This window comes from Mauremys reevesii, linkage group 3 (genome assembly GCF_016161935.1).
Source record: "Mauremys reevesii isolate NIE-2019 linkage group 3, ASM1616193v1, whole genome shotgun sequence".
In the NCBI taxonomy this organism is placed as follows: Eukaryota; Metazoa; Chordata; order Testudines; family Geoemydidae; genus Mauremys; species Mauremys reevesii.
Genome location: NC_052625.1, coordinates 14,706,280 through 14,730,868, shown reverse-complemented (window position 1 = coordinate 14,730,868; position 24,589 = coordinate 14,706,280). Strand labels below are relative to the sequence as shown.

At 43.4% G+C, this 24,589-nt stretch overlaps 2 long non-coding RNA genes across 4 annotated transcripts in view; one reads left to right on the top strand and one right to left on the bottom strand.

Moving 5' to 3' along the window:
- Positions 1-737, top strand: part of LOC120400429 — a 47,574-nt gene extending 46,837 nt beyond the window's left edge. Inside the window, exon 5 of one of the 3 annotated variants that reach the window (XR_005595799.1) lies at positions 592-737. This is a non-coding gene — a long non-coding RNA (uncharacterized LOC120400429). Of the gene's footprint in view, positions 1-104; positions 183-591 lie in introns of those variants that run through there. The other 2 variants (XR_005595797.1, XR_005595798.1) reach the window with 2 other exon arrangements.
- The window catches only part of LOC120400430, a 77,654-nt gene that overhangs the window by 43,185 nt on the left and 9,880 nt on the right, over positions 1-24,589 (bottom strand). Inside the window, exon 2 of the long non-coding RNA XR_005595800.1 lies at positions 726-951. This is a non-coding gene — a long non-coding RNA (uncharacterized LOC120400430). The remainder of the gene's footprint in view (positions 1-725; positions 952-24,589) is intronic.

Sequence of the window (24,589 nt, the reverse complement as noted above, 5' to 3'; positions counted from 1 at the left end):
TTAAAGCACCTGGCTTCCATAACTCTAGAACAGAGTATATTTTTATAAAGTAAGAAAAAGTTAAGAATACAAAATGTGAATGGACTATAACCATTTCAATGCAGTTCACCTTCTCCATTAGACTCTGCTGGGGAACGGGATGTGAAGATTGAGTGTTAAGCCTGAGGTATCTGGGCTAAAAGGCAAGTATGTTTATTAGGCCATGATGGGGTTAGGGATTGGAGATATCAGATACTCATAGGCTCATAGGCAAGGTGCTTCTAGTGACAGTAGCTTCAGTAGGTTTGCAACATATGAGCTTCATCCCCATTCACCATTTTGCACAAATCAGGAAAGACCTGCAGATTTGTGTGCACATGCTGCCATTTTTATTTTATTTTTTTGGCAGACTTCATACAGATCTTACATTGACAATGTCTATAGTATTTGTGACCAAAAAAGACTGAGTACATTCCTTTCACATATCATGCAAAGGCAGCCTCTATGGAAAGCAGAGGGGATGCGGGCAAATGTTCAAGGAGATGTGACTAGAGTAAGCTTTTTCTGAAGTCCAGTAATCACAAGTAATAATTTATTCTTTTTTCTCTTAAGACTCAGAAATCATATTTTAGGTGCCTGCCACAGACTGTCAGCAGCGGCATTTCAAGAAGCAGTTCAGCCTTTATCAACATTCAACAGCATTGTAATTCAGTAATAATTAATGTAACATTAAAATACACTCTTACCTTTCTAGATAACAAAGCGTTCAGCCTTTAATTAATTTCTTCTTTATTGCCATAACATGATCAGCATGAAGTAATTTAATATGTCAATTTCCGTGGAATTTCTAGTGGAATCCAGTCGTAGCTCAGAAAACCACCACCTGCTGTCTGATTGGGTACCACATTCTAGTTCTCTAGAGCTCTTCTTCACTGTACATAGTGGGTCATCTTTTGATGTTGCCTTGTATGTCTGTTTTAAATAAAAATCAGGAAAATATTTCTGTAAAAGCTACACAGTGCATTCTCCATTGCTTTGCAGGTTTTATTTTTTTACACCAGGCTTTGTCTCAGGATGAAGAAGAAACAAGATTAAAACTACAATTTTTAACCTTTGAAAAGAACATACAAACTTGTAGGGAAACTAGATGCCCGTTTAGCAGTTTGGGGGCCTGATTCCTACACCCTTTTACCCACATGAGTAGCTTCATTAATATCAACAGGATTAGCAGTCAGATTTTTTTTTTAAGGGATTCAGGGATTTTTCAAAAGTTTGGGGATTTGAACTTCCAAGTGTTTAGTATTTAGTTCATTTAAATGTTATTGCTAAAAAAATCACTCCATTTAAAAATTCACTTCAGTTGGAGATAGGCATCTAGAGGGATTTTCTAAAGCCTGAGGCTGCTTATCTGTATCGCTAGGTGACTAAATAACTTTAAAAATCTGGCCTTGTGGACATAAGGACAACAGGTAAGATTTTCAAAGGATCCTATGAGAGTTAGGAGCCTGACTCCCACTGAATTTCAGTGGGATTTGGACAAAACTGCATAAGATGCCTTTGAAGCTCAAGTCTAGATGCAGGATTGAGGCATCTGATGTCAGCCGCACCTGCCAGGGCTCACTTTCTCCCATTCAGTTCCACGTGGTCTTAACCACTATGGAAATGTGGCTGCTCCAAATCCCAGCCTCCTGATCAAGAGAGTAATCACAGCTCTGACTACTGAAGGGAGACAGCAGCAATGGCGCACCAAGACTCAGCACACCTCAAGTTAAGCATTAAGGCCCGATTCTGCCTTGTCAACAGGACTACTCACATACACTCGGCTTATTGGTAGGAACAATCAGGCCCTAGGGTAGGAAGGACAAGCTTATAATACCACTCCTAACCACCTGAAGTACCAGTACTAGTGATGTGAATCAAAACCATTGCTGTATCAGTGACTTTAGTAAGCTGTCTGAAGCCAAGTAAGTATTCAGTGTTGTTGGAGCCATGTCGGTCCCACTGTCCCAGGCTATTAGAGACAAGATGAGTGAGGTAATATCTTTGATTGGGCCAACTTCTGTTGGTGAGAGAGACAAGCTTTCAAGAAATTGGTCTAATCAAAGATATTACCTCACCTACTTCATCTCTCTGAAACCAAATAAATCTATTATATGCGTATCACATTTGTCTAAGCCAACACTTCTCATACAAATAACGGTGATGTTAAACAATTTACTGTGCCTTCAGTTCACTTCACCTCCTGTTGTCTGACACTGCATACAGACATGTGACTTCAGTACACTGGCTCTCATGTGGGACGGAATGCTGGACAAGAAACTTCACTATGATCAAATGACACTTCTATTCAACTACATGTCACAGACCCTTCACTACAGCCATTTTGAAAAAATAAACAAAACAAACAAACCCTTTACCATTTAAAAAGCCTTATTACCACTGAATTGGAATTCCATCAATTTACTTTTAAATAGCAAACAAATGAAAGGAACACATAATGTTGGCTATGTACAGACCAAGTGCCACAGAAAAATGTAAATATTTCCTTGGTCTCACTTGCTTTAAAGAGAGAGTATCATTGGTTAAATAGAAAAGAATGTTACCCACCCACAGCAAATCAGATATAATGAGAGGCAGAAAACCAAAGTATTTCTTTAGCTCGGGAATGGAATCTTGTGCATTGTTAAGCCAGAGCCACTCAGTAAATTCTAAGAAATGGCATTAAAAGTCAATAAGACACAGATAAATACGAATTCCACAGCACACACAAAGCAGCAGCCTCCCTCAGTCTCTGTGCAGGTTAAGGGCCAGATTTTCAGTTATTTAGGCACCTAAAGACGTAGATGTTGCCTAGTGGGATTTTCAAAAGTTCCTAAGCAGGTTAGGCATCTAAATGCCTTTGAAAATCTGGCACTAAATCCCCACCTTGAGGCTGTGTGCACAGCTCTGTTCTGCGGGAACCTCATCTCTAGTTTGGTCTAATCTAGTCACTCTTCCAACTGTGCCTAGGTTTGTCTCCTGCACTTCCCAGAGTGCAGGTACTATGAATGCCGCCCTGTAGCCGTGGTCTATTTCCCCGCTTGTGTCCTACCATTGCCAATTCCACTTGCTCCCCGGGACTCTTATTTCCAAAAGAGAGATTCTACCTTTTCTCACCACACCTTGGAACATCCTTCTTGACCCTGTAATGCAATCGCAGCAGCAGCTGAGCAGTGTTACTGACTCAGCTATTGTGACTCGGTGACTTTGAACCTAAGTCATCAAAGAAGTATCTTAGACCGGTGAGGTTCCATAGAGCACACAAGCCTGAGGAGAGATTTTAAGAATCAGTTTCCCCATTGTTTTAGCCATGTAACTGCATATGCAGATGTGGTAATTTTGCATGCATTTGATTAGCTGTGACCATTTACTGATGCAAATACCAGATCTGCGCACATAGCTGCACACGCCTCTACTTTATGGAAATCTGGCCTTTAATACACAGTTCAGTTTCTTTGTAAACTATGCATTTGTCTTGATTGTTTGTACCAATAGAGGGAGAGCCACAGGAGAAATAATTTGGCCTGGGACTTGGGATCAAGACACTTTTATGTGGAGTCGCTTGGGGTCTGATCCACTATTATTCTTCCTGATCTCAATTCTCATCCTTATTCACTTCTATGTTAATTTGTGTGTGCATGGTAAATTTGGTGCTCATGAAGTTGAGGACAGATTGCAATGGCTAAAGCCAAGCATAGTGTGCTAGCACACAGCCAGCTTTTGAACAACGCTCTCCCAATGTATCTCACTCCTGATCTGCAACACTTTGTAAACCAAAATGCTAAACCTTTCCTGTAACTGCCACTAACCACAAATAATAAACTGGGATTCAGACTGTTGTATTGTGAGTAGCTAAACTAGAGCATGATCACACATGACCATATGGTCAAGGACCTTTACCACATCACAACTACATTATGGATCATGCTTCATCATATCTGACCTTTCTCCCCCTTTCATGCTCCAGGTGCATGGGCCGTTGTTTATCCATTTAAAACACCGGAGGTGTCAGAACACCTAATATAGCTGTGGTTGATGAGCACTCTGTGGAGCTTGGAGGTATGGGGTTGTGCTAAAATGGCCTTTTTGCCCCTCTACCTGTGATTCTGGGCCATCTATCTGCTGGTCCCTCCAGTCCCTAAATGTAATTTAGAGCAGACTAGAGGCTGCTTTATATTCCTGCAGCTGCTACCAGCTTCAAAGGGCTGATCAACAGCTGGAGATCGCCGGGGTACAGGGACAACATGGCCAGATCCCCCACACTGGTTATAGGAGGCTGGGCTTGATGTAGAAGCCAGTCTGGAAGATGTATGGCACCCGAGGCTCCTCCTGTGCTCCATCTATACCAGCTTTATCATTGGCTTGCACCGGTGGTAAATTGTGAAACAGCCAAATACAGTGCAAAGTCTGGCATGTTATGCTCAGAAAGTCCTACTTGTCACACAGAAAGATGGTCCTGAGTGGGGTCAGGCTCAACACAGAAAAAAACAGTTTTCGTTTTGAAAGCCAGCTCTTCTGATCCTCCCCCTGGCCTCAGTCCATTTCAAAACAGCCAGGAGAATGTTGGCAGCTGCTCCCTCTATCCAGAGAAGAATTTAAAACTGCTCAGCAGGGCCACACAAAATAACCCTCCATCAATTAGAGTCAGTTCCGTTGCCATCCACACACAGAACTCCCACTGACTGCCAGCAGAGCCCCATGCATAGAAAGGCTGCAGGTTTGCGCTCTGAGTTTTCCATGATGGAAAGATACCAGCTTAACACAGACGTGTCTTCACATCCAAATTCAACAACTACATTGACATGTTTATCGACGCGCACTCCACCAACTCCTGCTGTTTACAGGCATCCAAAGAAACTCTTTCAGCATATACTTAATAAAGACGCTGACTGGCAAAACATGCAGCCCATGCCTGTTAACTCCTGACTAACAGAAAACCACTTCTGTGCCAAAAAATAAATAAATAAACCACATGTCAGCAGCAAGAACATGAGCAGCAATCCAGCACCACCATCAGTCCACAAAGCCAAAGGCAGCCTAGATGATTTTTTCCATGCTGTGCCTCTCGTGGCAAAGTTCAGCTGAACTTTAAAAACTCTTATTTTAGACACTCTTTTCTATTCAGGAATTGGAGCCCCAGCCACGCACAGCCTGTATCACAGGAATAATCTTTTCACTTTGATGGATGTCCCTGACATCACCATAAACCAGGATTTAACGCCACTGAAGTCACTGTGTTTTACACCAGTGTAAGCAAGCCCAGAATCAGGCCTGATGGGACTGCACGCTGGGGTAAGCCTTCATCAGGCAAGTAAGGCTGTGCAGCATCAAGACCCATTTAAACTACTCATTTTATTATTTTAATTAAAACATTTTCATGTTTTCAGTGATTAACACGTTCACATTGAACTCCAAAGACTGACTCATGCTGGTCTAAAAATGTTAATGTTTTATCATCTAGGCTGTTTAACAATTGAAGGCTGTTTCTTCAAATATCAATTCTAGATTTTTTTTAAATTAGGCATCAGGTCATTTCTTTCTCTTAGAATTATTTTGTAATATTGCACATTTTTCTTTATGCAGAGGTCATAAGAGCAAGTTACTCATAAATGGTAACATCCCAGTTCCTATTCAAGGACTCCATTTCCAGTAACTGCCTAGAGCTAGAAACTCTGTGGGTTGTTTGCATCCCTAGTGCAACTGCATTGCCGTCATTGGAGTTACATCGGAGCGAGTTCAGTCCTATGTTTATATAAGAATATGGTATGCTGGCCCACTGTTATAACCGTCATCCTCCCATCCCCCTTTCTTTGTCTATTGTCATCAGCCGCTGTGTTATGTGTAATAATGGCCTGATCCTTCTCCCTTTGATCTCAGTGAGAGTTTTGCCTTCAAAAAAAGAGCGGAACTGGAGCCTTAAAGCCCCAGTCTTGCAAAGACATCCACGTGTGTTTAACAAAACGCACATACCCAGCTCTTTGCAGGACCAAGGCCTCAGATGGTAAGCTCCTGGAGTGTGGCACCACCATGTTTTTAACTGTCTGCAAGGCACCGTGCACATATGTGGCACTGAATAACCAACAGTAATGCTTGTGCAGCTACATCCCATTTACCCCTTGCTATCTTAAACAGTCTTCTTGGCTTTCTAGTTAAGAATTCAGATTTGTCTGACTTCTTTATCCCACGCTTTTGGGGGGCAGATTTACATGTGCCAGAAGTATAGAGGCATTTAGAAGCTCATCAGCATGAGTCTCATGAAAGATTCCCCAGCTGCACAACCTCCTCACGTTTTCATTTAGGTTTTACACTGACTCGTTCTCTTCCTCTTGCTATTCATTACTTCATTTATACTTTTACATAAACCACATTTACTGGATAGGTTTCCCATTTGGTGTGCGTAGGACTTGTGAAACATATTTAAAATGGGGTTTACAGCACTACTGCCTTGTGCTGGAAACCTGCTAGATCACACAAGCTAAGCAAGACAGGCTGGCTTCACACATGGGTGAAAAACCTTGACCTCACTCATAGAAGTTTTGTCATTGACGTTAATGGGAGAATGATTTTGCCCATAGGTTCTAGCACTGACCCAGTGCCCCAGTATCAGACTAGGGGACATTGTGCTTTTTTGAATGTGACATCTTTCAGTGGTATGTAAAACTCAGGCCCTGATGACTTGTGTTCATTGCTGGTCAAAAATAATTGAAAAGCTATTGCTGCCAAAAATGTCAACAGTTGTTCTCATTTCAAAATATCTGAAATGGGCCCCATATTGTTTTCCCAGCATTTTTACACAGGGCTTTGGAGCTGTGCTCCGGCTCCGCTCCAGCTCCAGGCAAAAACCTGCAGCTCCACTGCTCCGGAGCTGCTCCGCGCTCCAGCTCTGGGCTCCACTCCAAAGCCCTGTTTTTAAATGTTTTTTTTTTCCTCCCCGCAAAATTCTCAAAAACACTGAAAACAGAAATTGACAATTTTCTTTTGCTAAATCAATTTTGCTAAGAATGTTAAAGCACTAAATTCTTTCATGGAAAATGAAAAACGCTGACAACTTTATATAACAAATTCCATTTCCAAAAAAAAAAAAAAGGCTATTTGAAAAAATGTCATTCAGAAAAGGTCCCTCAACTCTCCTTGGAATCATTAGGGGTTCTGTAGGGCCTTTGTAACAGTCAGCGTAGGAAGGTTAACCTAGGTAGTCCTGTCCTAAGTCCAGCTCAGGTATTTGAATTCTCCTTTATTCCAATGAAGTTTCAACTGGAAAAGTCATTATACGCTTCCTGCCCTAAATGCTACTGCTGTTAAACAGTTGGTGAATGAAGCAATTCTTCTGTATGGTATTACACGTCTGTTAAGCTGATGTGGCATTTTAGAATCCTTCAGGACATAATACATTCTATAAATGTACAATCATTATAATTTCATTTTATATACATATATTACATGATGATGTAATGTACTATAAAGTCCATCATGAGTGCTGACAAAAAACAAACATACATTTGTATCACACCAATCATAAGTATTCTTTATATGCCACTGCTACAGAGTAAGTGTTGAGAAAAGTTTTAGAACATTCTAAAAAGTCAGAGCAGGAACATTTCTTGTATCCATCCAAATGTAGAGTGCTCAGAGGGAACCATAAAAATCTCTAAAATTACTTTTTCTGTACTTAAAAAAAAAAATCACAAATTTTAGTGCTTGGCTTTAAATATATTTATCTTGTCCCCACTAGCAAATGCTTTGGGACCTAACTTTGATCATTCTTAGGGTGGTGTTGCCCAGCAACCCAGTCTGCTGCTACTGTTGCAACTGGCAACACGCAAACAGAATTAGAGGGTGCAAAGGGGGAAAATACCTGTTTTACCATCCTGTGGGACATCACTGCATGCTCAGGTTGCCATGGCTGGCCAGCTTGTGGGCTGATAGCAAGAGGGGAGGGGTCAAGCACCTGGATCCTGGGTGCTCTTCCTTGTCTTAGGAATGCAAAGACTATGACTGGCCCTCCCCTGATATAGGTCTCACATGGAGAAGGAGAAAGCACCTTGCTCCCTCCCTACTGAACACCCTTGCTAAGAACAGGCACAATCTGGCTTTAAGTTATTATTCAGATTACTCCTTCATCCTTGTTTTACTACCATGGAGGGCACAGAATATCACCACTGTGCCATGACATTCTTATCCTTTGTATGACAGTAGACCCCAGTCAGGATTCGTGTCCCACTGGGCCAGGTGCTGTACCAAACACACAGGGTAGATACAACATCTGTCTTTAAGAACGTTCAATCTAAGTAAAACAAAGTGAGCACAATAAGCAGAAAGAGGGGAGGGAGGCAGAGGTCAAGAACAACAGTAAAACAAGAACCACTGCTCTTCTTTCAGTCTATAAGGTGCCACAGGATTCTTTGCTGCTTCTACAGAACCAGACTAACACGGCTACCCCTCTGATACTGCTCTTCTTTCAGAAACTCTCATGAACCACAAGATTCGTCCACTGCACAGCAATCATTTCAGTACTTTAGGACAATTGTTTGGCTGTTACACAAAGCATCATCTAATTTGCCTGCTTTAGCAGAGAGGAAATTGGCAAAGCTTCTGAAGAATCAATTAATTCCATTGACGGTTCATCTAAAATAAGCAACTCATTCGTGAGTGTTATTGATGTGCACTGCAAGAGCGGATACGGGTTAACCTGTCAGTTGGTTATCAGTAGGAAGCTGAATTGGCACAGCACTCCTCACTCAGTGAGCGATGAACATCAAAGAGTAGGAAAGGTTTGGTACAGATAGTCCACCTATAAGCGTCTCTGAATCCCTGGAGCCTACAAAACTGGGCAAAAGGGCTTTTTGGATACAAGTTTCTAAGCTGTTTCTAGCTTAGATATGGCATAGTAATATTTCAGTACTGTACCTTCTGCTTCTAGTCTAGGATGTGCAGAGACATGCCAAAATAAAATAAAATAAAATAAAATTTAAAAAACCCACGAAAGTTTGAAAGATTCATTTTGAGTTTTATGCAATAGTCTAGATCAGTTCTTGTTTTACTCAAACAGTTTCATCCATCTGTACCATCACTTTGCTGAACCAACATTTTTCAAAGCCAACTCCTGGCAATCACAAAGCTTGAGGCAATTCCATGACATTTGAAAGTATGAGGCCTCCTCCCTGTGTATTGATTACCAACAAAGCATTACAGTACAAGAAGTCAATCAGAAGTCATGCGTCTCTTTGAAAAGTTCTTCATGTAGGGACTTTATTTTCATGGCTGCAGTTGAACAAACAAGCAAGATTGATTCCTCGCTCTCCTCCCAATCCAAAAGTCATCTTTAGAGTATAACCTCCCTCTCCCACCCAAACAGTTCTCCTTGTGTCCCCATTTACTCAAATCTGGTCCTGGATTAACAGTGTCAGAAACGGCTTCTTCCACCTTTGAATGGCCAAGAGTGGAGAGTCTCTTCTCAAAAGATGACCTCTCTATATCCTCTACGTCTTTGTCATCTCAGGGCTAGGGTACAGCGTACTCTGCTTCAGGCTACACTTGATGGTCAGATGGATGCCGCAGTTACTGCAGCATGTGGTTGTTCACTTTCTGATCAGGCAGAGCAGAGAGCAGCAGCTGCTGGCCGGGTGCCCAGCTCTGAAGGCAGCGCCACGCAATCAACAGCACAGAAGTAAGGGTGGCAATGTGAAAAGTGATATTTGTCAAAATCACTTGTCACAGCAGACCACCATTACTTCTATGCTGCTGCTGCTGCCCTATAGATGACGGCTTGAGCTCAGGCTGCCTCCCGGTGAAAGATTGCAGGGGATAGGAGAGCCCTAGCCCAGGCTGCGGGGCTTCGGCTGTCCTCTTTATCCCCACCTCCCGAGTGTGCACAGTCCTTCTGCACAAGCCCCAGCCACCCAGGGCTGACAGCAGAGCTCTTCAAAACAAAGCAAAACAAACAGCACACAGCTCATGCCTCCCTTGACACATTCCTTGGGAGGTCTGCCCCACAGATTGAGAACCGCTCATCTCAACCAATCCACTGCTGTGTTTAAACTGAACTGTTTGGTAACTCCAGTTCAATAGCAAAGTGTTGAATATTGACCCTTTCCAGGGGTAAGGGACCTTTAATATCTGAACTGTCCAGGAGAGGGCTGGAGAAAATTGACTCAGGACTCCTCAATCAGTGAGCGATGAACATCAAAGAGTATGGGAGGTTTGGTACAGATACTCCACCTACAGTACTTTTTGGGGAAAATTCTGGACTGGGAGTGTGCGTGTGTGTGGGGGGGTGTCACCCTGTAAGTAGTAACCCAGGCTGGTGGTAGCCAGGATATGACTGGTGTGTGGCTGACAGGTGAGAGTTGCTGGACCAGGGCTGTAGCTATACATAGACACTCCGGGTGTGACCTGAATGCTGGTAGACTGTGAGCAGCCCAGGTTGGGAGCTACAACAGCAAAGCATTGTGTGGCATCCAGGGCTATGGGGCTGGCGGTGACAAACTATCACTGGCCTGGATTGCACCCTGGAATATGACACCCCCCCCCATGTCCCACCCAGACATCACCTGTATGGTTGAGAACTCAAATTTAAATGCAACATTTTTCTTTCAAACAAACAATTTAAATCTGTGTTAATTGCAAAGCTTATAAGTGAAAACCCAAAGCTCTGACAAATAAGAATTCCTTGCTAACAGCTGAATTTGGAAACTAGCCAATACAGATTTTGGTGGATCCCAAATGTTTATTACCAAGTATCTGGTGTTTTAGACTATATAGTACTCCTCATTTAATAGCAGATTGAACCGTCTAACAGGGCAGTTCAAATAGGAGCCTCGCTAGCAGTACTACAGGAATAGGAAATGAACCTTCTAAATTAATTCTGAGAAGTCTGACTACCTGTACTCTAATCTTGGGCCACAGCATAAACGCTCACTTCTTGATTTTAGGGGTCTGTTCTATTTTCTAACCTGAATGATTATTTTTCTTCATTTTAAGAAGCTCACGTGTAGGCTTCTGCCCAAATCAAGAGATTTATGTAGACTGTTGAGATTTTATCTTGTTGTTCCGAGAATGTACAGACACTTCCTATAAAAAGTTATTACTACAGCTGGTATTGCTGAGCCTGCTGCCATCTTGCTGAAAATGAAGTCCCAGCTGCTCCTCTAGGCGAACTATTACTGCATAGGCAAATGGAAACTCAAAATGTGAACATGTGCACTCTCTTTCACAGGCTTCCAACTGAGGGAGGGATTTGGAGTTGACAGCTTCTGAAAACCCCAGGTCCACTCGGGTGCTCTATTCCTTCACATTGCTTACCAGTCCCAGGGAAACACAGCTCCACAGCTATGCTCTTATAGACTCCCAGTTCACTGCAGTTCCCCAGACTGCACCCCACACAGCCTGGGTGGTGGGGGGAACCACAGTGTGGAGTAAAACCTGAAGATCAGAACTGGAGCTGGTCCAAAAAAAAAACCCCAAACAAACAAAGTCCTTTAAAACATAAAATTGTAAAGTTGTTCCTATTTTGCAAGTGTCTAAATGGAACAAGTTTTAATTATTTTTAAATTGTGAAATTTTTTAATGTTCAAAATTTCATTTTCCCTCCTTTCCCTCCAAGTATGATAAAAATGAATGACAGGCATCCAGATTTTTTCATTTTCTGTTTTTTCCTTTTGCTACTCTAATTTTGCCATGATAGGAGAAGTTTTCAAAAGTTACAAAGTGGTCAAAGAAAAAAGAAAAAGAGGAGGGCTGGGCAGCATTCATTCTGTTGCAGTTGGAGCCAAAAGAGCTTTAAGAAAGGGGGTGGAAATAAAAATTTGAAATTTCAAAAAAAGGAAATGGTTTGCAAAAAATGAAACCGAATGTGTGATGGGTTCGGTCACAGAGACCCCCTTGGGACTGTTACCTGATGTGCTGAGACTACCTCTGAGCCCGTTTTCCCTGTCAGCTTGGGACTCCAGAACCCTGCCTTGTTGAACCAGACATGCTAACCTGCTGCAACACAGACCAGGTCTGGTCCACACCCCCAAAGCTGCAGACTTTAACCAAAAACTGCTCAGCAGGTCACCTATCTCCAGCACCCAGACACCCAGCTCCCAATGGGATCCAAACCACAAATAAATCCATTTTACTCTGTATAAAGCTTTTACAGGGTAAACTCATAAATTGTTCACCCTCTATATCATTGATAGAGCGATATGCACAGCTGTTTCCTCCCCCACGTATTAATCACTTACCTGGGTTCAATAATAAACAAAGGTGATTTTATTAAAAATAAAAAGTAGGATTTAAATGGTTTCAAGTAATAACAGACAAAACAAAGTAAGTCACCAAGCAAAATAAAGCAAAAACACACACGTCTAAGCCTAATACATTAAGTAACTGTTTACAGGTAAAATCTCACCCTCAGAGATGTTCCAATAAACTTATTTCACAGACTAGACTCCTTCCTAGTCTGGGCCCAATCCTTTCCCCGGTACAGTCCTTGTTAAGTTCCAGCAGCCATCTTAGGTGGAAAGCAGGGGTGTTCTCATGATTGGCAGCCCCCTTTGTTCTGTTCCACCCCCTTTTATAGCTTAGGCTCAAGGCGGGACTTTTTTGTCTCTCTGGGTCCCCACCCCTCCTTCTAAATAGAAAAGCACCAGGTTCAGGTATCCAGGAACAGGTGACATGTTCACATGTCCTGTGAGACCCCAGCCTCCATATTTCCTGGGCTGGCTCACCTGAACATAGGAAGGCTTACAAGTAAACTTCAACCAGCTCTAGTCAGCATTAGCCCAGCTCTGCCCCTGTTGAGCTTAATAGGGAAACAATGCCAGGGCCCCTCCAATCCAGCTACAAAGAGGGACTCCAGTGGGGCCCAGGGAGGTGGAAGAGCGTGCTGTGCAGTTTGCACTCTCCGTTCCGGTGCTTCCTCATGGCAGCTGGAGTCAACTGGGTTTTGCTTCCCTCCCCTCCTGGAAGCAAACAGTAGCATTAAGTCCTATGTCACTTGCAACCCTGACAGCGTGGAAGGAACAAACTAGAAATCTGCTTTAAATAATGTCAGTCATTAAAAAGAAAATCTGGAAAAAAAAAAAATCAACCCTTGTTAAAATATCAAACTCTGAAAGGATTAGAGGCTTTCTTCACTAGAGTGTGTCAGAATGAGCTAGAAAGCGAGTCTCTTCCACTGTCACTTTTCTGAGATACATTGTCCTAATCAGCTATTATAGTTCCATTAAGGGAAGGGATTGCTGAGCTGGTTACCAGCCGAGCTCCTGATCATTAACTGAATCTGTCGAGTGCGGGCAGATTGCTATATTAGTGATCACATGGCAGAAGGGGTCATTAAAAAGCAGTCATTTCAGTCTGTTCAGATTCATCTCTTTCACATCAATGGGGTCTCCCCCAACTCAGGTTGGCTTTTTTGGCCAGGTGGGAGTCTGCTTTCTTCCTGTCATCCCCCTAAAGGCCTACAGTACTGAGTTTAACTCCAACAGGCAGAGTCTTCCTGGCTGACACATGGAAGTGAACCCATGAAAGAGCTACATACATGAGAGTTTTGGTCCAAGTTGCTTCTTCAACAAGGTCCATCTGCCACAGCAGCCAAGAGAATACACTGTGACAACCTCCGAAAGGGGCACTCTACATATTTTGAAAGGCCGGGGCAGTTGCTGAGATTAGTTTTTCTTCCACCCCACCCCTCCCGCCATCAAGGACTGTTTGTTTCCTCTGACTCTGAAATCCGTAGGAGAAGAGAAGTAGGGAAGAAGGGAGAGGAGAATTCCTGGGCTCCCTCAGTCAAAGGCTGGGAATCAATAGCTCTCTAGCGCTACACTCCTGCTTGGGGACAAGGGGAACATCTCAAGCTGCTGCCACTATGGTGGAGAGTGTGGTATAAACACACAGAAAGAAAGGCTTCCAAGGGTTTGTTTACACGAGAAAGGGTTTGTCAGCGCAGTTATACCAGTTCCCCAAACAAAACAGGCTATAGCTACTAAGGGCTTTTGTTGCTGGTAGACTGCATCTACAGCAGGGTGTTTGCTATGTCAGTTAGGGGTGTAATTTTTTCACACCCCAAATGAACACAGCTATTTCAGCAACACCTTTAAGAGTAGGCCAAGCCTTAGAATGAGCAAACTCCTTCAGAAGCAGTGCACGCTTCCCAGAGCTTTCAAATGGCCATTTCCAATTAGATTTCAAAATCTGGACCAACTTGTGCTGCTGCTGCCAAGGGTTTTATCTGCAGGGCAGTGAGCTCACAGGCATCAACAGCCAGGGGAAAGCTCACCAAAGGCAGCATGGAGACAGCAAGACTAGGGAGAGGACTGGTAGGGAACAACATGGCACAAGAAAGGGTAGGAGCAGGAACAGGTGACATCCTTTGTCAGTGTCTGTCCATTTCCAAATGGCACAGCAAATGGCTTTTTTGGGGAGTGGGGGTGGGAAAGGGTGGGTAAAGTGATGGAAATGCAAGTGTTTCCTGATGTAAGTGTTGCCAGGAGAGTCTTGAAAGCTAAGGACGCTGGTGTATGGAAACACCAGCTCTTCCCACCTGTGTCTGTCTGCCTCCTCCTGGGATGTGTTTAACGGAGCAGTGGTGAACTGATAGAACAGCTCCTCGGTCTGTCTTTGACAAGTGAGTTCAATCCAGAGGCTTGGAGTGAAACGCTCTTCCACTCTGGGAGAAGTGTGCTCTGAACGTTGCGGCTTAGGCCCTTCTCTCGTTATGCTTTCTACTGTCCTGCAGCCCCTCTCCTTTCTCTCTCTGTGGACTGACAGTTCATGAGAGAGACAGAGTGACCTGCAGATGCTTAGTCTCAGGGCCTGCTGCATTTGCCTACACCAAGACTGATGGGAAAGCTTGCTGCAAAATGTTAGCGATCCATTCTCTTAAGAAACATACATTTCACATTCAATCAGCATCTTAAGGGAGGAGGCTGTGCTAGCAGACAGGAGATATTTTGTTTCATCCTGCAACACTTGCTGCTGACCGGGGAAACAAAACAAAAAACCAAACACCCTTTACATTGTAACTGATTTGACGTGTGCCACGTTTTAGCAGGATAACCATAACCAGAGACTGCTTGTGTTCTGGCTTCCGCAGCTTAAGCCTCTTGTTGAAATGTGTGGGAGTCCATCAAAGACAGTGAGCAGTTTTGCCGTGAAGATAAATGCTCTTATCTTAAGTTTCCCAGCCTTGCTTTTCTGAATAAGCACTGAGGATGGGAATAGAGAGGGAGTTTAACCCTCTGCAGCCTGTACTAAAAGCAGACCTCTATGCAATGGGAATCATTAGGTGCTTGTCACTGAACAAGATTTTCACTGGTACACACAGGAAACAAATATAACCCTGTGGGAAGGCAATAATTAATTAGGACTCAATACGACAAATCACTTAAGCAAATACATAACTTTAAGCATGTCATTTGTACACCTGGCTTCACCGAGACTCATTTTGTGACAGTTTTTTGTTGTGTCAAGGCCTTAATGATTATCCATTACTCTGAAGACCTAAAATGTTACGTAACTGCTTCATGCTCCTGATAAGCAAATACAGAATTCCTAACTGCATAAATGGTACTAATACCCTCTCTCTCAAAGTGTTTCACAATGGTGAGTAAATTAATCTTACAGATGGACAAGCTAAGGCCCAAAGCAGCGTCTCAGCCAGCAGCACACGCTGGACCAGGTATAGATTCAAGTCCTCCAACACTCAGTCCAACACCCTCCCCAATAGAATAGTGGGGAAATGTAGCTTTGTGCTCTCTATTCCTGTCATTCAGTATGGAAAGCTGACCACAAATCCTGGCTCCACTGAAGTCAATTGCAAAAGCTCCTATTTATTTCAATGGCTCCAGGATTTAACCCTCTGTCTGACCTTTAAATGAAGCAAAAGAAATATTCTGTCCCTAGAGAAATGCCAGGAAGTATAAAGGAAAAATCCTACAGGGAAGTTGTAATAGTTTATAGCTCCATGGCAAGGGATGAGTTATTGAGGACGCAAAAGTATCCTTTTGTACAATGTACATCCAGCCCAAGTGTTGCTAATACAATGGAACATAAAGTTTGGCAGAAAAATGGAGATTAAGAGGAGAATGGGAAGAATAAATTGCCAAACTGAAATAATAATACAACCGTACTCTAAGTAGGTCAGAAAAAGAGAAGCCTATGGAGAGTCAGTGGGTGTCCTAGAGTCCTGGGGAGGCGAGGGGGCCATCAAAGATAAGGAGATTGCAGCCAAGCTAAATGATTTCTTTGCAATCAGTCTGCACCAGAGAGGATGATTGGGGTTAGGGTGGGGAAGAAGCAATGCCTATTCCAGAAGTCGCTATTTGCGGTGAGGCACTGTCAGAGACACAGATATTAAAAAAGAAAAGAAGAGGTGATGGAAAAATTCAAGACATTCAATTGCAGTGAATCAGCAGGGACTAGATGATAGCAAATTCTGAAGGAACAAAACAACAAAACAGCTGAGCTACTAATAAAAATATGTAATTTATCATTAAACAGCTGTTACTGGAGGGGAACCATAATTACACCCATCTTTTTAAAAAGGAGCAAGTGTATGGTGATTCTAAGATTTATAAGCCTAGGAAAAACTGCTGAGGAAAAATCAAGTTACAGGACACCTCAGACAAAATGTTGCTATACTGTAAATCCAGAGTAATTATAAAGTTATTCTGCATTTACACTGGAACAAATGTGTTTAGGATCTGGCTCCTACTAGCCAAATGCTAGTGTTTACTCATTATTCAAGAAAAATACTCCTACTGAAGTCAATGAAGGGAATTTTGCCTGAGTAAGGACTGGAGTATTTGACTCCTCGCTGAGCAGCGTGGGTTCTGGAAGGCATAAATTATGCCTTTCTAACCTATTAGAATGGTGTGAAAGAGTTTACAGAGTAATTAATGGTTCGGAAAAAGTTAAAAGAGTGGATGAAAAACAATGTCATTACTTAAAGTGATGGTATGGCCTAATGAAAACTGTGCTCAGTTATGGTCCTCATATCTCATTTGACACAGCAGAAAAGATCTTCCTACGGAAGACAAGGGCAACAAAAATGGCCAGGTAGGAGTGGTTTTCAAGTCCGAAAGATAAGACCTCTGCCTAGTGAGCTAAAGGAGCAGCTCAAAGCAAACAATGTGAGAAACTTATTCTGATCCCCATTGAAGCTAAAAGACAAAATCCCATTGATTTCAGTGAGACCAGAATTTGATCCTAAATGAGTGGATATTGTCCAGTATAATGTAGTTTTGCGCTCCTTAGACTCAACTTTTCTTTGCTGGTATATCTTGCTTTACATCTCTTACACTCTGAACAACTTTGCAACAGACTCCTTGAAAGAAAGTGTGATGGGGTGTTTGCCCCCACACTAGCCTGGAAAGGATTAATGTGGCCAAGGAGTTAACCTGATGAGCCACACCTGAGGCAGAGTTAGGCTTGATAGGAGAGCACTGATTCAGAATGGAAGTCAGCTGGACAGGAGCAGGCGGGGCTGGTGTAAAGTCAGGAAGTTTGCAGCAGAACGAGGGCATTAAAAAAAAAAAGGCAAGCACGTGCTGTAAGAATTGGAATGACAGATCCTAAATACCCTTGAGCACACAAGAATTCAAAAGCCTAGTACAGAAAATATTAAAAAGAGGAAGGGCAAAAAATTTGGATTAATGAAAAAAAAAAAAGGAAGATTTTTTGGATTGTGCCCTAGAACTGAGGATTACAACATAGTTCAGGGCCTTGAAAGGACTAATGAAGTGCTTTCGTTTAGAGCAGTGGTTCTCAAAGCCGGTCCGCTGCTTGTTCCAGGCCAATGGGGGCTGCGGGAAGTGGCGCGGGCTGAGGGATGTGCTGACCGCCGCTTCCCGCTTCCCGCTTCCCCCATTGGCCTGGAGCAGCGAACTGCAGCCAGTGGGAGCTGCGATCGGCTGAACCTGCGGTCGTGGCAGGTAAACAAACCGGCCGGGCCCGCCAGGGGCTTTCCATGAACAAGCGGCGGACCGGCTTTGAGAACCATTGGTTTGGAGTACTAACTGGTCGTTGTGACTTAAAGAAAAATCTTTTTCAAATAAATAGATAAAGATGGACTATGTATGCTCTAAGGTGGAAGAAACAATTGATCAAATTTTATGGGTCTGCAAGGGCTTTGACAGAGAAAGGGAAATGCTTTTTGAGAAATTCAAATGTCTTAAGTTAAAAAATACATTATGTTATTTAGTAAAACCAGCAGGGAAACAGAGTAATATTAAAAAGGCGCTGTTACATTACCGGACAGACACAGGGCAGAGTGAGGATATAAACGGTTAAGCATTGAGGAATTAGACTATTCAGTCAACTCTGCTTTGCTATTAAAAAAGAGAGAGAGAGAGAGAAATATAAAGACAGTGGGCTGCAGAGTGGAAGCCTGCAGTCACTCTCTGGGCTTCAAGAAGGAAAGGAGGGAGATGGAGAAGATTAGAGGCCTGGCATTCCAGTCATCAAGGAAGAGTTTACCAAGAAGGGTGGTAGAGCAGAAGCCTGATAGAGGTGGAGAACAAAAAAATTCAGAAAAATGGCAGCAAGGTTTGGGATGATGGAGACCTTGGCCTCTGATTTGAGAGTCCCTGAGTGGAATCCAGAGTAGTGCGCAGACCTGGGTTCCCCTACCAGCCATTGGTGAAGTGGCATAGGCTGGAATTGGAGTACTGTCAGGAACAATATCCAGACAGGCAGTCTGGTGAGACTCTGATACACTGGAAAGGGAAAACTATAGTGCCCCTGTGTGGAGGGCCAACCCACGAAGAGGGAGCATCCTGATTCACAAAGGGAGCACTGCAGCTCCTGAAACATGAGGGGTCACAGCACAAACGAGAGACAGCAGGGGGCACCAGACTGGGCGGAGCTATTCCTCAGCTTCTTCCGCTCCGGGTCTTCGCCGGCGAGGGGTCCTTCTGCTCTGGGGCGGAAGGGCCCCCCACCACTGAATTACCGCCGAAGCGCAGCCAGGTCTTCGGCGGTAATTCGGCAGCGGGGGGGGGTCCTTCCGCTCGGGGACCTGCCGCCGAAGTGCCCCGAAGACCCGCGGCAGGGACCCCCCACCTCCGAATTACCGCCGAAGACCCGGCTGCACTTCAGCGGCAGGTCCTGCTTTGGTGGTAATTCGGAGGCAGGAGGCCCCCACCGCGGGTCTTCAGGGCACTTCGGCGGGTCCCCGAGCGGAAGGACCCCTCATCGCCGAAGCGGGGGCCCCCCGCCGCCGAAGACCCCAGCCCCCCGGAATCCTCTGGGCAGCCCTGCTACAGAGCAAAACTACTCCAGGGCCACATCCTCAGCTGGTATAAATTGGCACAGTTCTATTACAGAGTGGTGCAGCTCCATTGATTGTATCAACTGAAGATCTGGCCCATAACAGTTTTTTTCCTACCACCTTCCCTATGTTGCCATCCTCCCCCCTCTTTTGACAGACTGCCAGCATGGAGCTGTGGGATCAAACAGGAAAGCAATTTTGGATTCAATTTTATTGTTACAATGAGCAGCTTCGAAAATAACAACAAATATACGGGTTTGTACAACGGCAAGTAGGCAAAACTAATGACAAGCAAGTGCAATTTATTAGCAGCAGCGGATCTGCCAGGTTTACTTCTTTTTCCTGCAGACTACCAACTTTTGGTCCTGTCTACAGATATATTGGAAAACTAGACCAAGCGACTGCTTTTTCTCATTCCAAGCTCAGTGAATTGAGAGTGATTTGTGTGTTAAGTAACTTTGCCATTCAAAAGTTTAAGAGTCAGCTTTTATTTCCTTGCCGTCTCTCATAATTTACATAATCAGAATCCAGATTCTTCACTCTCTCACAAGACAGAATTGTAAGCAACTATTTCCTCTTTTGTTTTAATGCCCACATCTCTCAGATTTCCCTGCTTCAAGCCGTTCAAGCTTGATACTTGCTAGAAAAATTTTCTTGAGGCTATTGGAAATTTTTCAGCTTGCTCCTTAGGACCCGAGAGCTAACTGCACAAAGCAAAAACACTGCAATACATTTTTGGATCCTTGACTTTCCATTGTATAACCTTAAGGTGTCATCATCAGTTCTTCAAACCACCACAGCAGAGAGTATTGAAAGTGGCTTGACAATTTTGGCATTAAGTGATAAGTGAGAGCTAGATCTTGAAAACGCTCAGACTGGTGATCCATACTTGGGTGAATAATCCTACTGAAATCACTGGGGCTACCCACATAAAAAAAGGGACTATTTATAAGCATTTTCAGGATCTGGCCTCAAGTTACCCATCATTCTCTTATGACTCTGCCATAAATCAAAGGAACAATAGCGGGAATATTACATGGACGTTTATTTATAAAAATAACCCTACATTTTCAGATTCATGATTTTAGGCACTTCAGTGTTTTGGCTGCCTAACTTCAGACAACTTAAAGGGGTCAGACTGTCAGAAGGGACAGATGCGCTCAGCACTTTTTGAAAATCAGGCCTCTGTAAAGTATCTCAAGTTGGGTACTCAAAAATTAAGGCAGCCAAAATCATGAGTCGCTTTTGAAAATTTATACCTATACTTGCATGTGCAGAAGAGTATTTGCAAAAAGCTACCTGTGCAAGTGCCCAGCCTGCAGACTCTTATCAGTTTGCATTTGCAAACTGACTTGTGTGCAAAAGTGATGAAAGCCATGTTTTAAAGTCAGGGTCTAGAGGGGGGTAAACAAACTTTTTTAAATGGTTATTTCTTGGTAAGTGTGCTCGGTTAGTTGGTTTTTTTTAAAGTTTACCTGAAAAGCAACAAAAACCAAAACCTTATTGGGGTTTTCACCTTTTTCACCAAACGGATATATGCCTTGACTTCTTCCCCTCATCCTTACACTGGGTTTCTTAGCAATGCTTAAAGTTGGGACCTGATTCTGGTCCCACTGATGTCAAAGGGAATTGGTAATTGATTTCAACTCCTATGTGCTGAGTAGTCACCTCTAATCATCTATCTACCCCCAGTGAATTAGTGTATCAAAAATCCTTTATGTATTTAGCCCTGAATCAGCAAGGTTCTTAAGCATATGCTTAACTCTAAACGTCAAGACTGGATGTCTTTCTAAGAAATATGCTCTAATTCCATTCTGAGTTACTAAACTAGGTGCAGAAATTAATGGGAGAAATTCATGGCTTGCATTAGACAAGAGGTCAAGGTCCCTCTTGCACTTCAAATCTAATGATGTGCTTAGTCCATCCATCTTCAGCTAAGTGTTCAGTGCTGTGCTGAACTGAGGCCTTTATCAAGCTGAGAACTGAAAGTACTTCTACCCTTGCTGCTGTCCATTTTTATGAAAATAAATTAGCCCTAAGAAATTAAAGCCTTCTGCTTATCCCAGTAGAAACAGTAGATGATGAATACTTTTTTCTTTAGTAATGCGACATTCTGAAATTAAGTTCACCTTGGCACCTCTCCCCTTAAAATGCATCCTGTATAAATAGCAACAAAATATTGGTCTAACAGGAGTTCTCTGCTGCAGAGGAAAGAGAGTGTATTGTAAAAGCAATGGAAATACCACAAGTCATTTGATCCGAAGACTACAGTGGTTATGACACAGGTTAATTCTATCTGTCATTATGAGGACTTAAGAACTAAATGTGGAGTGCGATTTTGTGATTAGAACCATAGGTGCCAACTCCATGGATGCTCCAGCCCCAGAGCACCCATGGGGAAAAATTAGTGGGTGCTCCCCTCACACCCCAGCCCGCCTCCTCCCCTGAGCACGACGCATCCCTGCTCCTCCGCCTGCCTCCCAGCATTTCCTGCCTGGCCACCGCCAAACAGTGGAGGGAAAGGAAGGAGCGGGAATGTGGTGCACTCAGGGGAGGAGGCGGGGCCGGGGCGGGGATTTGGGGAAGGGGTTGGAATGGAGGCGGGGCCGGGGATAGAGTCGGGGTCCAGCACTCATGGGAAAGAGGGGAAGTCGGTGCCTATGATGACAGCAAGATTCAGGGGAATCCGATTCTTCAGACTGGCTGAGCTGGGGTGAGGAGGCAAAAGTGTCTCTAAGTCAGGTGCTAGGCCCAGTCCCTAGGCTACTTTACTTTGTGCCAGCTGCCAGAGGCTCCCAGGAGCTGTTCCAGCAGACAAGGATCAGCAGGATGCAGGAAAACTCCAGCTACACCCTTTCCACCAGCCATGTTCACTGCAAAAAATGCTCTGAGGTGGCAGCATAGGAACAACGTCAGCAGCTATCCAAGGATTTCACTATGCAAAGGCAAACATCTAGTGTTCTTCAAGCAGTCTGATGCCTTTGTATAAGTGAATTCACCTGCCTACAGTAAGAAAACATGGCTCAGAGAGAGACGGTACACTGTGTTGTGTAGAAATGTGGTGTGCATCTAGGAAAGTGATTAAATTTAGAAGCGAGAGAGCAAAAAAGATGATCTAATTCTGAAAGGGAATGATCATGAGTTAGACTCCAGCCTTTAAGGATTTTCCTTTTACTCCTGAATGCCTTTCTATTCATGGCACTGTATCTTCTCCTATTCCTGTGTTAGCACATACTGTCCTTTAGGGAAAAATATATTAGTACTAGACCACTGGCCATGATTTCATAACATGTATTTATGAAGTTAATCGTATCCCGGTCTCTCAAGGCTTCCATTAATCAGATAGTGGCAAGTTTCTAATTATCCTAACAGGACAGGAATATCAATCATGAATTCTAGTACACTGCAGTAGGTTGCCATGTTTAATACTCAAGGAAAGAATAAATGACACAGACCTTTAGGCATGATCAATGAAGGCTGTTCAGTACTGGAATGGGCAATTTACAAAGGCTACTGAAATCCCCTCATAATTTTTTCCCCTTTCGGCCCACTAAAGCGGCTCTGTTTCTTAGAAGAGGAGAAAGTCTTAGCACTGAAGGGTCAGAGCTCATCTGGTGTAAATTTACCTGGCTCCATCAAAATCAATGGAGAGAGATCAGTTTACACTAGATGAGGCTCTATCCCATGATTTTTTTTTATAGATTGGGTGAGCAAACAGCAAATGTGAAAAATCGGGACAGGGTTGAGGGGGTAATAGGAGCCTATATAAGATCCAAAAAATCAGGACTATAAAAATCGGGACATCTGGTCACCCTAAAATTAGAACTACCAAATCCAGTGCATTGCTAATATCTACTCTCTCTTTTCATTGCCTCTGGATGATCAGGGTTGTGTGGCATATATTTGGCCCAAATCAAGAGAGTACCTAACACATATATGGAAAAGTTCTCTATTACCCCATTGCAGCTTCAGTGGAGTTACAGCAGTGGACTGGAGTGAGCCTGACCCAAAGTGAATTAACTCAAATTAAAGTAGAAAGTCAATGTATAGTGCTACTTCAATACAGTCTTCAACTTTACCAATAGCTCAGGCATGGAAGGTCAGAGCCATACTAAGAACCCCTTAGTTTAAGAACCCCTTATTTAAAATGTGCTCATGTGTTTGTCTCTTGATCTAATAACTGAGGTTTACAACTGCGTTTTATTGGGACGTGGGTTGAATTGTCCAAGAATTCAGTGTGTTTCTAATAAGAGTTCCTGTACTAGCTTAATGTTTATGACCCAATACACTGCTATAATCTACATCTGCAGCTGTGCAGTCAATAGTTCACAAAAGCAGGCAAGATCCTGTTGATAAAGTCGGAATGGGAGACAGTTTCTTTTCAGAGTCCTGTCGTAAACAGTTTCAGAGAAAAGCAAGAACACACAGCACTCTGGGTTAGGTGTTTAATCTTACCTCCATATCCAAGAGAACAAGGTGGAGTGCAAATTCCAATTCCAATTTCTATTTCCAGAAAATGATCACTTGTCTGTAAACTCCACGTTCCCAGTTCAAGAGTACTCATTAATCTTGACTTTCCTCCCAGACTTCTCTGGTAGTTTACAGATTTTTGATGTAGAAGACCAGGAAGCTCTTCAGAAGTATGTGGAGGTTTTTACACCTTTGAAGATGGCAGGTTGTATAGTTAATTAGTCATGTTACAATAGCATCAAGTGCCACAGGTGAGATCAAGGCCTCACAGTAGGAAAGGATGGTTCAGTGGTTAGGGAAGTAGCCTAGGACTTGGGAGACCAGACAGCAATTCCCTGCTCTGCCACAGACTTCCTGTGTGACCTTGGATAAATCACTTAGCCTCTGTGAACCTCAGTTCCCCATCTGCAAAAGTATTTCCTCACGCAACACACAGTCAACCTGTGGACTTTTTGCCAAAGGATGTTGTGAAGGCCAAGACTATAACAGGGTATATTCATGGAGGATAGGTCCATCAGCGGGCTATTAGCCAAGATGGGCAGAGATGGTGTCCTGGCCTCTGCCTGCCAGAAGCTGGGAATGGGCGATGGGATGGATCACTTGATGATTACCTGTTCTGTTCATTCCCTCTGGGACACCTGGCATTGGCCACTGTCGGAAGACAGGACACTGGGCTAGAGGGTTCTTTGGTCTGGCCCATTATGGCCGTTCTTATGTTCAAAATGAGGACATTAGCACTTCTCTACCTCACAGGGGTGGTGATAAATACATTAATGGTTTTGAAGTAATGGTTTTAGATCTACTGATGGAAAGCACTATGTAAGCACAATAATACCTAGCTCTACACAC